Raw genomic sequence first — 19,358 nt, 5'->3', positions numbered from 1 at the left:
CAGGAATCAACATGGATAGCCTGGACTTTGTGGAAAGTCAGCTCCAGAGTTCCTTTAACCTGCACACTCTGCAAATTCTTCTTTTAGGCTCATTAGATTGGCCTTGTGCCATGCCTGTCAAATTCAAAGTAAAACTGGTCTTTAAATACTCTCTGTTCTAAAAATATAAGTTCTAAAATTAAGCAATAAAGTATACTAAAAGAGTCAATGGTTTTTAAATAATACATTGCTATTTTAAAATAGTATGTTTTAAAGCAAATGATTTTTAAAGTCATAAATTTTAACTAGTAAATAGTATATATTAGTGATAATCACTTTAATAACCTTCTATTATCTTTCAAAACTCTTTGTATTAGGTAAAACACAGATAAGACTTTTTTTTTTTTTTTAATTTAGAGGGAAATCGAAGTACCCAGATGGTAAGAGGTTCACACATTTAGACACAGTTAGTGAGACTGGAATACAGCCAGGCAAAGAATTGATATCTGCTAGTGAGCAGGTGTTACCCAATAGATTATCATGCTTTCCAAAGAACTCTAACTTACTATGGTTCCCAGTTATGACAGAAACTAATTAGAACATTTCCTTTGAATTTATTAATGAACACAACAGCGAAATTCAATCAGGTAAGACAAAAATAATAAAGACAGACTAGAGCAGCATAAATATGGCTTTATTGAACTTGACAGATTATTGGTTTCTCCATCCTCTGAACTATGAGCTTAAAAATTTTAGATTTAATTTCCAGTAAATCTCAACTATTAATATTTAGGGAAGTTCTGTGAAATGCAATTATAGTATGCCTCTGACATGACCCTACTAATTGATTTAGTAAAACTACCTTAGCTGCATTGGTAAGAATGGCAGCCTCACAACAATTTTTACTTAACCAGAATACTAATTGCTTACTTGAAAGCCTGTTCAACAGCTAGAATCACAGCAGTGACTCAAAGCCAAATTGGAAAGAGAGCAATGGAAGTATTATCTATTCGAGAGAGGATGTGATGAGAAAATAAAGATACAGTTCTGTTCTCTCTGGCACTGAACCTTTCAGAAGTTGTGGAGAAGAAGAAGGAAGATGTCGCAGAAACATAATCCATAAGATCAGAAGCAAAAAAAATCAATTTACTAGTGCACAGTAAGGGTCCTTACTTAATATACTAACCTTTAACACTGATTACAGTAAGCATAGTCTCTAAAATTTTCAATAGTCACATGCAATATACTTTCCAATAAAATAAAGAAAAACATATCGTAACCACTTTCATATATACAAGCACTCTGACACACTATTTTAACTGAAAAACATCCTCTAGGCATTCATATGGACCTATAAGATACTGATTTGATCTAATTTAACTGATTCTATCCTTGTCCGTAAAGCAGGTAAGATAAATGATGAAGATAAATATTAAGTAAATAAATTAAGTATACCCCCATTGTGGTCAGGCCTTTGCATGAATTAATGTATGCTTAGTCACTACATAGAAGTGGTGTGGAAGAATTAAAAAGAGTACTGAATTTAAAGCTTATGATTGGTTCATAGTTAGTCTGTCACTCAACTAGCTATGTGACCTCAGTTGTCACGATCTTTTAAGCTCTAAATTTCCTCATAGAAAATGGAAATAAATATATCTGAACTATCTACTTTTCTGAGTTACTGTTAATATCAAATAAGAAAATGCATATTTAAAGTGTTTTGAGTAACCACAAAGCATTATAAATATAAGGCATTTTGATCACCTAATTTTTTCTACTTCTTTTAAATATAATAGGCACTCTATTTTTATTGAATTGAATTGAATCAAAGAACATTCACAAGGAAAGGTAATTTTAAAAAGAGTCAAGATGAAAAATAGTTTCTGAGTTGGCTTTCTTAAATTCCACAGTCTTTCTATTGAATTTTGTGATTTAAAAAATATTGGTCCAAGACACATGAAAGAGTAATTTAGAAAGTAAATAACATTACTAAGCTCATATGTAGGTATATGCACATATACACACCCACACATAAAATTTCATAGAAAATCAGCCATATTCAAAAACCTTAAATTTAGAGGAAATATAGAAAGAAAACTAGCATTATAAGAGAACATTTTACAAAACAATAAAAAAAACAAAAACAAACTTTTTTTAGTGAAACTAGGAGACAAAGAAAATAAATACTACTTGAGATAGCTGTTCTTATTACTCTTATACAGATTAAAAATGTAAAATGTAAACAAATGGTGAATCGGATTATAGAGTATATGAAGGTTCCTTATGTTATTATTGCAACTTTTCTCTAAGTTTGAAATTATATCAAAATAAAAACCAGAAGTTATAAGAAATTGATTTAAGTAAGAATCATCATGGATACTCAATCTAAGTGGTGAAAGTTTCATTTGGAACACACAGTCACAACGTATCTACCCACAATTTCTTTTTAGTTACAAGAGAAAAAAAATTAATTATGCAGTGTAAAAAACACAGAGCATCTTAATCAAGAAATCAAATTAACATCACCAAAAAGTGGCAAACGGACATCTGGGTGTGATATCCTGCAGACCTCAACATCATTTACACAGCTTTCTAGACAAAATATCATAACCTAAATTTGATTATAAAGAAACAACAGAAAAATAAAAATTGAGAAATAGCATATAAAATAAGTGGCGCATACACTTATTCAAAAGTGTCAATGTCCTAAAAGACAAAGAAAAGTTGAAGAAAGAAGTACAGTTGACCCTTGAACAATGCAGAAAGGCTAGCGGCATTGACATCCCTGCAGTTGAAAATATGCATATAATTTTTGACTCCCTCAAAACTTAACTACTAATAGCCTACTGTTGACCAGAAGCTTTACCAATAACAATTAACACATATTTTGTATGTAATATGTAATATATACTGTATTCTTACAATAAAGTAAGCTAGAGAAAAGAAAATGTTACTAAGACTATCATAAAGGGAAAAAATATTTCACGATATTTATTGAAAAAAAATTGCATATTAATGGACCTGCGCTGTTCAAACCCCTGCTGTTCAAGGATCAACTGTAATTCTTTACATTGTTTAGAACATATTATTATATTATTTGTCAGGTTTATAATAGGCATTGATGATATAAATATGAATAAGACAAAGTCCCTTTGCCAAGGCGAAGATCTCATAGTATACTCTTTAATTATTCCTCTGAGACTCGTAACTGAGAAACAAATATGCTATTATTCCTCTGAGACTCATAACTGAGAAACAAATATTTTAATTACATATAAAACAACAAAGTCTAGTGAGAATTTGTATTTAACTTAGCTAAACTATATGTGCTTCTATTTAAAATAAAATTCTGTCTTGTGTACATCAGACATTTGTACCCTAAAATTCTAGGAACCATTTTAATATAATTTGTTTCGTTATTTCCTATTCAATTTAAATCTGAGGATCCTATATCTTAATAAACACCCCATGTTTAAATGTCATCAAAATAGATAAAACACAAGGAAAATAAGACAATATTTTTAATGTTTTTCAACCCATGTCAAAACTGTTTAAATGATAGTTTTTGGGCATCTCACTTACAATACTTCTTATCTGACAATGTTATTAAGATGCCAGTTCAAAATATGACTTCATTCTCCCTCTAATTTCCACATAACAATTTAAACATAAGAGTAAATTCTCATAATTACTTTGTAAACTGTAATTCCAAACACATGCAAAATAAGCTAATATTACAAAAATATTAACTCTTTTAAATTGAAAAAGAATATGTAAAGTTATCACTAGATTTTAACTAGCGGCTCTCTAAAATGGGAGCCACTGTTTGGACCATAATGTACAATAAGAAATACATACGTTGCTAACTGATACACACACACACACACACACACACACACAAACAGTTCCACAAAACAATTTTTACCCAGAGCAATAATCTCTATTAGGTTTCATTTTTTTAAATGCTATTTCGAAAACCTCTAAATTGATTCTATTACCCACTAAAACACTAACAGATAAGGCTATCTATGGCTAGAAAAATACTCCTCAGAAATACTAAGTGAGTTTTAAGAATGATGTGTGTGAGCATTCATAAAACAATTCTTTTTTATTATAATAAATCATGAAAATACAAACATAAGAGCTGTAACTGCTAAAATAGAAAAAATCTATATTCTGTTGCTATAATCTACTGTTTATTTTATAACTGGTAAATACCATAAGCTGAAATTCCATATATGTATGGCTCATTACAGAAACTGTACACCACTATTTACTCATAAAATATAAAAATGAGAAAGTTGACTAAATATTTAATATAAGAACATAAACTCACCTATTTTTATTCTTTTTTTAAATAAATTTATTTAAATTAGTTTCAAGTATAAAGTACATTGGTTAGACATCTATAATGTTCATAAAAACAATCCCTCCAATTGCTTTTTTATTTTTTAACGCCTACAGCACCTGGTATTCAAACTTACCTATTTTTAAGGCTTAGCTATATACTCCACAAGTTTTTTTTTTTTTTTTATTTTTAACCAATTCTATTGACTCCAATGATTTCTTTCTCTATAATATACTAATTAATTCTATAAAATTCCCAGCTTCAAAAACAATGCCTTCTGGTATCTAGAAGTATATACCTAAAAACAAAAAAATCTTTCCACAGCTTATATAAACTCTCGACAAAATACCAAAATAAAACAATTATTTGAGCACTCTTGAATAAAAACACATACATGTTGGATAACTGAAATATAATGCAATGTTAACAACCAACTGGTCAAAGAAGAAATCAAAAGAGAAATCAAAAAATATTTTTAGACAAATGACAACGGAAATGCAACATACCAAAACTTATGGGATGCAGTAAAAGCAGTTCTAAGAGGGAACTTCACCGTGTTTCTTGTCTACATCAAGAAACAAGAAAGATCTCAAAAAACTAGATAAAGAACAAAGTCCAAAGTTAATTTTAAAAAGGGGGAGGGATAATCAAAAATCACAGTGGCAAAAAATGAAGTAGAGACTAAAAAGACAATAGGGAAAAAAATCAATAAAACTAAGAGCTAGTGTTTTGAAAAAAATAAACAAAACTGACAAATCTTTAGCTAGATTCACCAAAAGAGAGAAAACTCAAATAAAAAAAGAAATTAAAGAGGAGACATTACTACTGATACCACAGAAATAGAAATGATCATTAAGAGACTACTATAAACATTTATATGGCAACAAATTGGACAACCTAGAAGAAATGCATAAACTTCTAGAAATCTTACCAAGACTGAATCACACAGAAATAGGAAATCTGAACACATTAATTACTAGTTTGGAGATTAACTCAATAATCAAAAACCTCCCAACAAACAAAAGTCCAGGACCAGATGGCTTCACTAGTAAATTCTACCAAACATTTAAAGAAGAATTAATAGCAATCCTTCTCAAGCTCTTCCAAAAAATAGAAGAGGGAACACTTCCAAACTCATTTTACAAAAACAGCATTACCCTGACTCTAAATCCGGAAAAGGAAACCATGAGAAAAGAAAATGACAGGTCAACATCTTTGATAAACATACATAAAAAATCCTCAACCAAATATTAGCAAACTGCATTGAGCAATAAATTAGAAGGATCATATAAGGATGGTTCAACATCTACAAATCAATCAATGTGATATGCCACTTTAACTAAATGAAGAATAAAACTCATATGATCATCTCAAGAGATGCAGAAAAAGCATGTGATTTTAACATCCATTAATAAGAACTCTCAAAAAAATAGAGTGGTAACGTATCTTAACATAATAAGGACATAAAAGACAAGTTCACAGCTAAGATCATACTTGATGGTAAAACTTAAAGCTTTTCCTCTAAAATCAGGAACAAGACAAGGATGCCCACTGTCACCATTTTTATTCAGCATAGTATTGGAGGTCCTAGCTAAAGCAATTTCGCAAAAAAAAAAAAGGAAGTAAAAGGCATCCAAATCAAAAAGAAAGAAGTAAAACTGTTGCTGTTTGCAGATGACATGGCATTATACACAGAAAACCCTAGAGACTCCACCAAAAAAAATCCCTGGACCTAATAAACAAGTTCAATAAAGTTACTGGATACAAAATCAATATACAGAAAAATGTTGCATTTCCTATAAACTAACAACTAACTATTAGAAAGAGAAATTAAGAAACCAATTCCATTTACAATTACATCAAAACAATCCCATTTACAATTATATCAACAACAACAAAAAAGAATAAAATACGTACAAAATAGCTTTAACCAAGGAGGTGAAAGACCTGTACATAGAAGACTCTATGACACTGCTGAAACAAACAGAAGACACAAAATAAGTAGAAGGATATACTGTGCTCGTAGACAGAATTAACATGGTTAAAATGCCCATATTAAAACTCCAATGATATTTTTCACAGAAACAGAACAAACAATCCTAAAATCTGTGTGGAACCACAAAAGACCCAGGATAGCCAAAGCAATCTCAAAAAAGAACTATGCTAAAAGCATCACACTTCTCAATTTTAAACTACATTGGAAAGCTATAGTAACCAAAACAGTATGGAATTGTCATAAAAACAAACACAGAAGCCAGAATATACAGTAGGGTAAAGACGATCTCTTCAATAAATGGTTGGGAAAATTGGACAGATACATGCCAAAAAAAGAAAAGAAAAAGAAAGAAACTGGACCTTCTTACACCATATACAAGAATAGACTCAAATGGATTAAAGACTTAAATATAAGACCCGAAACCATAAAACTTTAGAAGAAAATATAGGTAGTAAACTCTCTGATATTGCTAACAGTAATTCTTTTTCAGATATATCTCTATGGACAAGGGAAACAAAAGAAAAAATAAACAAATGGGACTACATCAAACTAAAAAAGTTTTTTTTACAGCAAAAGAAACCATCAACAAAACAAAAAGACAACTGATTGAGTGGGAGAAGATATTCGCTTATGATGCATCTAATAAAAAGTTAACATCCAAAATATATAAAAAACTCATACAACTCAACAACAAAGAAAAACAAACAATCCAATTAAAAAATGGGCAGAAGACCTGAATAGATATTTCTTCAAAGAAGAAATACAGATAGCCAATAGACATATGAAAAGATGCTCAAGGCCACTAATCATCAGAGAAATGCAAATTAAAACCAAAATGAGATATCGTCTCACACCTGTCAGAATGCCTATCATCAATAGAGCAAAGAACAACAAGTACTGGTGAGGATATAGAGAAAAGGGAACCACACACTCCTGGTGGGATTGCAAATTGGTACAGCCACTATGGAAAACAATCTAAAAGTTTCTCAAAAAATTTAAAATGGATACACCTTTTGATCCATGAATTGCACTTCTGGGTATTTATCCAAAGAAACTAAAACAATAATTCATAAAGATCTATGTACCCCTATGTTCATGGCAGCACAGTTTACAATAGCTAAGATATAAAAGCAACCTAAATGCCCATCAACAGATGATTGGATAAAGAAGTTATGGTTCATATACACAATGAAATATTACTCAGCCATTTGAAAAAAAATGAAATCCTACCATTTGCAATGACATGGATGGACCTAGAGGTTATTATGCTGAGTGAAATAAGTCAGAGAGACAAATACCATATGATTTTGCTTATAAGCAGTCTAAGAAACAAAAAGAACAAACTAATCAAAACCAGACTCACAAATATACAGGACAATCTGGGGACAGCCAGAGGGGAGGGGAGGTTGAGAGTTGGGAGAATGGGGTGAAGGGTTAAAAAAATAAAAAATTAGTAGTTGATAGATGGACATGGGACTGAGGAGCACAGCATAGGGAATGCAGTCAGCATTAATGTAATGGCTAGGTGGAGAGCCAGAGGAGAGAAAGAGCAATGTAGGGGGATCGTTTTATAAACTATATAAATGTCTAACCAATGTACTGTATATCTGAAACTAATAATAAAATAAATTTAAAAAAAACACACAGATCAATGGAACAAAATAGAGAGTCCAAAGATAAACTCATGCATATATGGTCAATTAATTTATGACAAAGGAGCCAAGAATATAGATGGAAAAACAACAGTCTCTTCAATAAACAATTTGGGGAAAAATGGACAGCCACATTCAAAAGAATGAAACTGGACCACTATCTTATACTACACAAAAACTAACTTAAAATGGATTAAAAACCTGAATGAAAAACCTAAAATTATAAAACTCCGGGAAGAAAACATAAGCAGTAAGCTTCTTGACATTGGTCTTGGTAATGAATTTTTAGATTTGACATCAAAAGCAAAGTCAACAAAAGCAAAAATAAACAAGCTAGATTACGTCAAACTAAAAAGGTTGTGCACAGTAAAGGAAACTATCAACAAAATAAAAAAGGCAACCTACCAAATGGGAGAAAATATTTACTAATCATATATCTAATAAGAGGTTAACATCTACAATACATAAAGAACTCATATAACTCAATAGCATAGAAATAAATAATCTGATTTGAAAATAAGCAGATCTAATAGACATTTTTCCAAAGACATATAGATTGCTGACAAGTATATGAAAAGGTGTTCAACATCACTAATCATCAGGAAAATGCAAATCAAAACCACAATAAGATATCACCTCCCTTTGTTAGAATAGCTATTAGCCAAAAAGACAAGAATAATGAGCATTGGTGCAGATGTAGAGAAAAGGGAACCCTTGGGTACTACAGGTCAGAATGTAAATTGGTGCAGCCACTGTGAAAAACTGTATGGAGGTTCCTCAAAAAAGTAAAAATGGAATACCATATGATCCAGCAATTCTACTTGTGGGTATTTATCCAAAGGAAATGAAAACACTAACTCGAAAAGACATCTGTACTCCATGTTCATCACATTATTTACAAGAGCCAAGACATGAAATCAACCCAAGTGTCCATCAATGAATAAGTGGATAAATAAAATGTGATATGCATGTATGTGTGTATACATATGCACATACATACATACATATACATACATACACAATGGAATATTATTCAGCCATAAACAAGGAAATCCTGCCATTTGCAACAACATGGATGGACCTTGAAGGCATTGTGCTAAATGAAATAAATGAGACAGAAAAAGGCAAATACTGTATGATCTCACTTATATGTGGAATCTTGGAAGGGAGGGATGAAGGGAGGAAGAGAGGGAGGAAGAAAGACCTTAGATACATAGAACAGATCGATGGTGGCCAGAGGCAGGGGCTGGGAGACAGTGAAATAGATGCAGTTGGTCAAAGGTACAAACTTCCAGTTATAAAATAAGTAAGTCCTAGAGATATAATATATAGCATGGTTACTATAGTTAATAATACTATATTATATATTTGAAAGTTGCTAAGAGAGTAAATCTTAAAAGCTCTCATCACAAGAAAAAAAATTTGTAACTCTGTGCCATGATGGATGTTAACTACACTTATTCTGGTAAGCATTTTGCAACATATACAAATACCGAATCGTTATGTTGAACACCTGAAACTAATACATTGTTCATGTCGATTACATCTCAATTTTAAGAAATGAAACACTTCAAATATAATGAGATAGGCAATTTGGAAGTAAAATAATAGAAAAAAATGTATCATGTAATGTTAATCAAAACAAAGCAGGGAGGGCTATAAAATTACCAAGATAAAAAAGGACATTAAATAACTATAAAAAGATCGATCCATCAATAAGACAAAGCAATGCTAAATGTTCTAATGTACATACACCAAAAACAAAATATGCAAAATATGTGAAGCAAAAATTGATGGAACTAAAAGAAGTAGACAAATCTACAACTATAGTTAGAGACTTCAAAGCCTGAATCTCAACAATTGCTAGAGTATCTAGAAAGAAAATTAGCAAAAAATATAGAAAATTTTAACATCATCATCATCAATGAAAATAATCTAATTGATCTTCACAGAACACACATATTTTTCAAGCACCCACAGAATATATACCAAAACAGACCATATTCTGGGCCATGAAACACCCCTTGACAAATAAAAAAAAAACTGAACTCATACAGAATATGTTCTCTAACCATAATGGTAACTAACTAGAAATCAATAACAGAAATATAAGATGAATATCTACAGACACTTAGAAACTAAACACACTTTCAAATAATCCATGAGTCAAAGAGGAAGTCTCAAGGAAAATAAAAGTATATATTGAACTAATTGAAAATAAAAATACAGTGTATCAAAATTTGTGAGATACAGCTAAATCAATGCTGAGAGGAAAATTTACAGCGTCAAACGCTTAAATTTGAAAAGAGGAAAAACATCAAATCAACGACCCAAGAATCTCAAGAACCACATAGGCAAAATTTAACCTCAACCAACTGACACACCTTATGTAAAATTAACTCAATAGAGATCATGGACATAAATGACAATATAAAACAATAAAATTTTATTTAAAAAAAAACTAAGCAAAGAGTTCTTAGATGAACTACGGCAAGGGAAAGAGTTCTTAGGCTTGACATCAAAAGAGCAAAATCTATAACAAGAAAACATGATAAATTATTTTTCATCAACATGAAAAATTTTTGCTTTCCAAAAGCTCCTATTAAGAGTATGAGGAGATGGTCAAGATGGTGAAGTAGGTAAATGCTGTGCTTGCATCCTCTCATGACCACATCAAAATTACAACTAAACTACATAACCACCATCACTGAGAATCACCTGAAGTCTAGCTGAATAGAAGTCCTACAACTCAGGACATGCAAAAGCCGTCACGTGAAGATTGGCAGGAGGTGGTGGAAGGGGCTGCTTCCACACCTGAGTGAGGCAGTTAAAAATCGGGAGAAATACCTGACCCCTGAGGAGCAAGGGGTCCCAGCCCCACATCAGGCTCCCCAAACCAGGGTTCAGTGTCAGGAAGAGAAGTCCCCACAACTTCTGGCTGTGAAAACCTGTGAAGACTGTGGCTGAGTGAGATGGATGGCTGCTGGAGTCCTAGGCATTCCTCTTAAGAGGCCCATGCACAGACTTACTCGCTGAAGGACTCACTCACTCTGAGCTCCAGTGCTGGGGCGGTAGCTTGAAAGGCCCCAGATATATATGGGGAGGAAGTGAATTGTATAGCTTCAAGGCAAGGGATGGAGGGGCATCTTTCTCCCAGACAGAGGGCAACGTTCCTTTGTTAAGCCCTCCCCACTCCCAGCCTGCATGCACAGGCAAGAGCCACATGAATCTCCATTAACCTAACACCGTTCACTCCGCCATAGTGATTCCCTGAGACCCTGCCCCACATAACTTGCAGACCTACTCAAGACACTTCCAGTGGCTTTTCTATACAAATGGCCTGTCTTGGCTCATGCTACAAACCTTCCTAAAATCTCTGAAACGTTCACAAACCCCAAACAAGCAGCATCTGGCCTCAGCATGCCCTAGACCTCTTGGTGAGTATCCTCAAGCAGATGGCAGCCACCTGCGGATTGCTTTGTGAATCATTTCAGGTGATCTAAAATATACTATTTTGAAAGGACATGCAGACTGTGTTTGGGTAGGGCACAGTCTGCAGCTAAACTTGGCCTATGGTGGGGCCCCTCCGAGAAGTCCTGGGGAAGGCATGCCCAGTGGCCAGCTTCTACTAGAGCAGGAGCACCACCCAGTTGCCTCTACGGACCACACATCCAAAGGGCAGACTGAACAGACACCTGAGCCCCTGCTAAAGCAAATCCTGCTCTGTAGGGTCAGCCTCTTCACAACAGCTCCTCCACTGTAGTCATGGCCAGTCCTCACAAACAATCAGCCTGAGGGGCAGTCCCTCCCACGGACATGCAAACAGCAACCAAGGCTCAAATACAACAGGAGGGCACACACAACCCATACAAGGGACACAACTGGAGCACGTGGCCCAGTGTGCCACTGGGCCCCACAGGACACCTACTGTATAAGGGCACTCTACTAAGATCGGGAGACATAGCAGCTCTACCTAATGCATAGAAACGAACACAGGGAGGCAGCCAAAATGAGAAAACAAAGAAACATGTCCCAAGTAAAAGAACAGTGGAAAACTCCAGAAAACAAACTAAATGAAATGGAGACAAGCAATCTACCAGATGCAGAGTTCAAAACACTGGTTATAAGGATGCTCAATCAACTTAGGGAAAGAGTAGATGAACTCAGTGGGAACTTAAAGAGACAAAACATAAATATAGAGATAGAAAACAAAAAAGAATCAGAAATGAAGAATAACTGAAGTAAAGAATACATTAGAGGGAATCAGCAGTAGATCAGATGAAGCAGAAGATCGAATCAGCAATTTAGAAGATAAGGTAGCAGAAAACACCCAATCAGAACAGCGACAAGAAAAAAGAATCTAAAAAAGAAAATAGTTTAAGAGTCCTCTGGGACAACATCAAGTGTGCCAACATTCCCATCACAAGGGATACTAGAAGGAGAAGAGAGAGAGCAAAGAATTGAAACCCTATTTCAAAAAATAATGATGAAAAACTTCTCTAACCTGATGAAGAAAATAGATTTATAAGCCCAGGAAGCCCAGAGAGTCCAACACAAGATGAATCTAAAGAGGCAACACCAAGAAATATCATAATTCAAATGCCAAAGGTTAAAGACAAAAAGAGAATCTTAAGAGCAAGAGAAGAGCAGTTATTTACCTACAAGGGAGCTCCCATATGACTGTCAGCTGATTTCTCAACAGGAACCTTGCAGGAAATTTTGGCAAAAAATATTCAAAGTGATAAAAAGCTAGGACCTACAACCAAGATTATTCTACTGAACAGAGTATTATTTAGAATCAAAGGACACATAAAGAGCTTCCCAGACAAGAAAAAGCTAAAGGAATTCATTTCCATCAACCTAGTATTATAGGAAATGTTGCAGGGACTTCTTAAAAAAGAAAAAAGAAAAAAATTAAAAACATGAATAATAAAATAGCAATAACTACATATCTATCAATAATTAAACATAAATAGATTAAATTCTCCAATCAAAAGATAGGGTGGCTGAATGGATAAGAAAACAAGAAGATCCTTACATATGTTACCTACAAGAGACTCACTTCAGACCAAAAGACACAGATTGAAAGTAAAGAGATGGAAAAAGATGTTTCATGAAAATACAAACAAACAAACAAAAAAGCTAGGATAGCAACACTTATACCAGACAAAATAGACTTTAAACAAAAGTTATAATAAAAGACAAGACCAGATTATCCAACTTCTGGGTATTTATCCAAAGAAACCAAAAATACTACTTCAAAAGGACATGAGAATCCATATGTTCATTGCAGCATTATTTACAATAGCCAAGATATGAAGGCTACCTGGGTATCCATCAATGGATGAATGGGTAAAGAAGAGGTGGCACATATATACAATGGAATGTTACTCAGCCATAAAAAAGAATGAAATCTTGCCATCTGCAACCACATGGATATTGCGCTGAGTGGAGTAAGTCAGACAGAGAAAGACAAATGCCACATGATTCTACTTACATGTGGAATCTAAAGAATAAAATAAACAAACCAAACAGAAACGATCTCATAGGCATTTTTTTTTTAAATACAAACTGACAACCTGATTCTAAAATTTAAATCGAAATCCAAAGGATCTAAAAAAGACAAAGCAATTTTTTTGAAAAAGTTGGAGAAGCTATACTACTTAACTTCAAGATTTATCATAAAGCTACAGCAAAAAAGACAATGTGGCACTGGCAAAAGGATAAACATATAGACCCATCAATTGACTCCTAACAAAAATGCCAAGGTAAATGATGCTGGAACTAAGAGATACCTATATGGAAACAAAATGAGCAACTACCCTTACCTAACACCAAACACAAAAATGAACTAAAAATGGATCATAGACCTAAGTGTACATGCTAAAACCGTCAAACTTTTAGATGAAAACACAAAAGAAAATCTTTGTCATCTTGGGATAGGTAAAGATTTTAGATAGAACATTAAAAGCATGACCATTTAAAAAAATTGTAAACTGGACTTCATCAAAATTAAAATTTCTGTTCTTCAAAAGTCACCATTAAAAAAAGATAAGGTAAATGACAAACTGATAAAATATTTACAATACATATACCTGAGAAAAGACTTATATTCAAACTACATAGAGTTCGTACTACTCAATAATAATAAGACAAGAAATCTATACAAAAATGGGCAAAAATTTGAACAGATAATTCACAAAAGAATATATACATTTAAATGTCCAGTAAAGACATAAAATGATGTTCAACATCCTTATGTTCCATATCTTTACACCCATTAAGATGGCTAAAATGTAAAAGACTGGCAATACCAAGTGCTGGCCACGATACAAAGAAATTGCTAGTAAATGGAAAATTGGCAGTTTCTTACGAAGTTAAAAATACATCTATCCTACAACCCTGGCAACCCACCCCCAAGTATTACCCAAGAGAATTTAAAATATATATCCATACAATGATGTGTACATGATTAATGGATTTGTTCAAAATAGCCCCAAACTGGAAATAGCCCAATATGCATCAACATTTTGTGAGTGAATAAGCAAATTTTGATATTTCTATATAATAAAATACTACCCTGCAAAAAAAAAGAACAAACTACTAATACATGGGTGAACCTCAAAATCATACTCAGTGAAATAAGCCTGACAGAAAAAAAAAGTATATCTATATGATTCCATTTTTATAAAATCCTAGAAAATGCAATCTATAGTGATGGAAAGCAGATTAGTGGTTTCCTGGGGCCAGGGTTAAGGGAGGAAGGGACTGCCTGCCAAGAAGCATGAAAAAGTTTTTGAGGGTGATGAAAATGCTCTGTGTGTTGATTATGGGAGTGATCTCATTGGCATACAGCTATCAAAATTCATTGAACTGTACAATTTAAAAGGATACAGATTATACTATGTAAATTAGAAATTAATAACATTATTTTTAAAAAGATAAAATATACTAAAGCCTGTATCAGAAGAATATATAGATGTAATGGGAGAATATCTTCAGCTGCCTGCTACTAATCACCTGCTTTGCCCTCCTCTAATTATTGGCAAGAACAGAAGGCTATAAGCCTCCAAGGATCAAGCCACACTATTACATGCCTTGTAGAGAAAGACTCCTCTACTGTGACATCTATAAAGTATACAAAGACAACGTTAAGATCTCAGAATGACCATTATATAGTATGGTACCCATATTACACAGATGTAAATATATTATCATATACCACACAGATGCAAATAGGTAAATTTCTTGAATCAATATTGAAGTTATCCTATACCCAGGATAACCCTACCTCCAAAAAGTATACCATACAAATCACACTGCACAGAGTAACGCGTTAGTCTCCAGAGGACATCAAAAATCCAAAAATTACTGATCTAATGCCTTTCTTTAATGTTGCTGCTACGCTAAATCATAAGAGGTACAAATGCTTTATTACAAATATCATAATATGGGATACTTCCTAACTTATACCCTTAAGTTTAGATGCCACAAAAGTCAATCTAGTCTCACTACTAGGGTGACATGGAACTTAATTATACTCCTTGACCTGCAGATTTGGTCAAAATGCCTTATCATGGTCTCCATATCCAAGTTGTAAGGTGTTGAGGGAAAACATCAATGAACATCCTTCAAACTATTTGCCACCTATGCACACCAAGAATATATGAGTTAATAGTACAAGTGTGAGGACACTGAAATGTAATGCAACTAATGCTCTCCTAATTGGCAACACTCTGAAAAAGTACATCAACACTATTTAGCAAGTGCACATCTTTAAATATCATGACAGAAAAGAGTAATTTTTCTAACAGCACAGTTCTTTGGCATTAGTAAAATCTTTATTTAATTTGTTAATGGTTCTGGTTTTAGCCAATTATTTATGAAGCAGAGAATACATTTCTGTTTTATATAAGATTGATTAAGGGTCTCTTAGAGCTAAAGCTCTTTAAATTGATTGCTGCATCAACAGCTAATGATGTCACCTTTTTTTCCCTGGAGAATTTCTGTTTCAAGTTAAAGCAATTCTCTCTATATTTCTACTTTTAAAGAGGAAAAAAATGTTAATGATTGAATCCAGCAAAACTCAAGTCTTGAAATAGATGAACCACAAAAAGGCTTAAAGTACAACCAAATGAAAGCACAAAAAAACTAGAAAATGGAAAACATAAGTCACACTCTCTTTTCTCCAATAAATACAAATATCTCTTTTTATAAGAAAACCTAATAGACTGAACTTTAAATGGCACAATTTGTAAAGCATAGATATTGTGCATTTATTCATTCGACAACTATTTATTGAGAACCCGCTATCTCCCATGGGCCATTTAAAGTAGTAAAAACACAGTAGTGAACAAAACAGACAAAAATTCCTGCCCTTGTAGAGCTTATAGTTTAGTAGTAGAGACAAACAATAATAATAATTAATAAATAAATAAAATATAAAATACATAATGGGCCAGATAATAAATGTTATGGAGAAAAGTTAAGAAAATATTACAGAGGTGGGGACATGCCTCACTGTGATAATCAGGGCAGGACTCATTGATCAATGAACAAAAAGCTGAAGAAGATAAGGAAGCCAGCCATATGAAAATCCAAAAGACTTTCTGAGGTAAAGAGATTAGAGGTGTACAAACTGAGCTAGGTAGAGGATGTTAACAGGTAAAGGTCAAGAAGATAGGTAGTGGGCCCAGAGGGATTATAGACCATGTAGGGCTTTAAAGACAATTGTAAGAACTGTGATTTCTACTGTAAGCGACATTGAAAGCCTTAGGTGGATTTGGAGCAGGGAAGGGATAGAATAAGATTAAAAATTTAAAAGAATCACTTTTAGAGTTCCTAATCTGATATTGCAAATAAGAATTATAACCTAAACAAATATTTAAAAAACAATCATTTGAAGGCACTGGAGAATGACTAAATTCTCCAGGAAAGGAATTTGACTTGTAAAAAAAAAGGAACCTACTCAAGGCAAGAGATTCATACTTATATGACTTTTCCCAATTCGTACAGCATAGGGTGGTTAAAACTCTTCAATAGAAAGCTTCGAATTTGGCTTAAGGGGTCAGCAATCCCATTCCTAGATATTTACCCAAGGGCAATAAAAACATATGTTCACAAAAAGACTTGTACACAAATGTTCATAGCAGTCTTATTCATAATCACCAGAAATGGAAACAACACAAATGTCCATGAACAGGAATATGGATAGTGTTATTTTCATACAATGGAATACCACTTAGCAATAAAACAATTACTAATACAAAGAACAACATAATGAATCCAAAAAAAACCACGCTGAGAGATATTAGCCAGACACATTTATTTGAGTCCTTTTATATTAAGTCCAAGAACAGACAATACCAATCAATCTATGGTGATGGAAAATGAGAGTGGAGGGAACTGAAACTAAGCACTTTTTAGGTCATGAAAATTTTCTCTTATTTTGTTATGGATAATAATTATATGGGTATTTATTCTGAAATTCATCAAACTGAACACTAAATCTCTGCATTTACCACAGGTAAAATGTATTTCAATAAAAAGTAGTAAATAAATATAGCAGAATTTAAACCTCACAAACATTTATACTCAGTTAATTCCAGCACATGGAAAAACTTTCTTTTCCTTAGGGTCTCAGAGAAAAGATATATATCGATAATATTTGATAATTTGATATATCAATAATATTCTCCATTTAGTTTAGTAGAAATATGTGTAAAGACACTCTAAACAGAATTCTAGTAGTAAAATTAAACACAGTATTCAAGTTCAGTCTGAAAAGGGTTTCATAATTTAATAAATGGCATGACCACATGGGCATCATAACAAAAATCAAACAGAAAACCCTTTTAGAAGGACATTGTTGACATAGTCAACACTGATGAAAGAGAGAATACAAGTTCTAATATGTGGTAGTGACATTTCAGTCTCAAGTCTCCAAAGAGATTAAGATAAAGTATATTTTTTTTAAAAAAGTGAGATGGGATAAAATTTTTAAATCCCTTCAATCATGTCCCACAAAAAGCTATCACTAAAATTAATTTTTCAACCTGCCTCTCAATGATCAGATCTAAATAAATAATAAAAGATGTGTTTTTAAAAATTGAATTAAAAATAAGTACCTTTTGATTTTTAACTTATTATTTAATTGAATACAACTCTTTGAATTTAGAATTATTACCCACAGATGTTCCACTGCACGCACCACACAGATAGTTCATGAGTGAGCCTCTAAATTTCTATCAAACAGTCAGGCATTGTAAATATACCTTTTGTTCATTATATAATAAGTCACTGTCATATATTTTGTTAAAAATTTAAATGACATGATCTATGTTCACACATGGCTATTTTAGTCACCATATCCTAAATAGTTATCAGGGCAAAAAGGAAGATGACATTATAGCTGCCAGAGGTAGCATGATATAAAAGGAACAAGGCTTAAGAGAGAGACTTGATTTCCATCTCAGCTTCACCATGGACCACTGGGTTAACATAGAAAAGTTACACTTTCTAAAGTTTTATTTCCTTCCTTTTCAAAAATATAAAACATATACACACACAACTATGTAAATCACCCTTTATATTGCCTGACAAAAAAATCTGCAGGTAACATCTAAGTGGTAACACAGTATAATGGCTTAGGAGTGTGACTATGTGTGTCAAATCCCATCTCTGCTACTTACTTAGCTGCATGACCATGGACCAATTATTTAATTTCTTGAAGCCTCGATTTTATTTTAAATATAAACTAGAACTATTACTGGATTTTATGAGATATAAAGCAATTAGTAGAGCAGCTGGTCAAAAATAAATAAAAGAAATGTTAGCTATTATTATATTATCTTAATTAAGCATTAAAGGCATTAAAATAATGTATTAGCTATTCTCTCATATAGTGTAAATTGGCAAAAAAATTTCTAGCATTCTCTAGGGGCCAATTTGCAATTAATTATGTTCTTCCGCCTTCCTTTTTGCACATTTTATATGACATCTGATTAAACCACTTCTTAAACAGAAGTTAATGTAATGCAACATAATATGGGAAAGAAGTATTACTTTTAAAAAAGAAACTATCATCCAGAAGATACTGAAAAGTGACTTACTATTGAGAGCATAAAAAGAAATATTTTTAACTGTACAGATATATTGTACTTGTATAAATGCAAGAAAAAATGGACCCTATAAAATAGAAAAAAATTATAAATAGAGAACAGGCAATATCAAAAGGCAAGTGGAGATTTTTTTCAATGAAGATAGTTGAAAGAAGAAAGAATTTCATGGACATAAAATGGAAAACTTAAAATCTATACAGGATGTAGGAAAAAGTAGAAATTGAAATGAAAATGAAGCAGTGATGAGAAGGTCACTTGAGAGC

General features: G+C 32.8%; 1 protein-coding gene across 7 annotated transcripts in view; it reads right to left on the bottom strand.

Annotated features, from left to right (window-relative positions):
• COMMD10 (COMM domain containing 10) overlaps window positions 1–19,358 on the bottom strand; it is a 150,325-nt gene that overhangs the window by 118,309 nt on the left and 12,658 nt on the right. The window lies entirely within an intron of this gene.

The sequence above is a fragment of the Pteropus medius genome, unplaced genomic scaffold (genome assembly GCF_902729225.1).
Source record: "Pteropus medius unplaced genomic scaffold, Ma_sr-lr_union100, whole genome shotgun sequence".
Classification (NCBI taxonomy): Eukaryota; Metazoa; Chordata; class Mammalia; order Chiroptera; family Pteropodidae; genus Pteropus; species Pteropus medius.
Note: the sequence above shows the minus strand (reverse complement) of the source record. Positions and strands in the feature narration are given on the sequence as shown.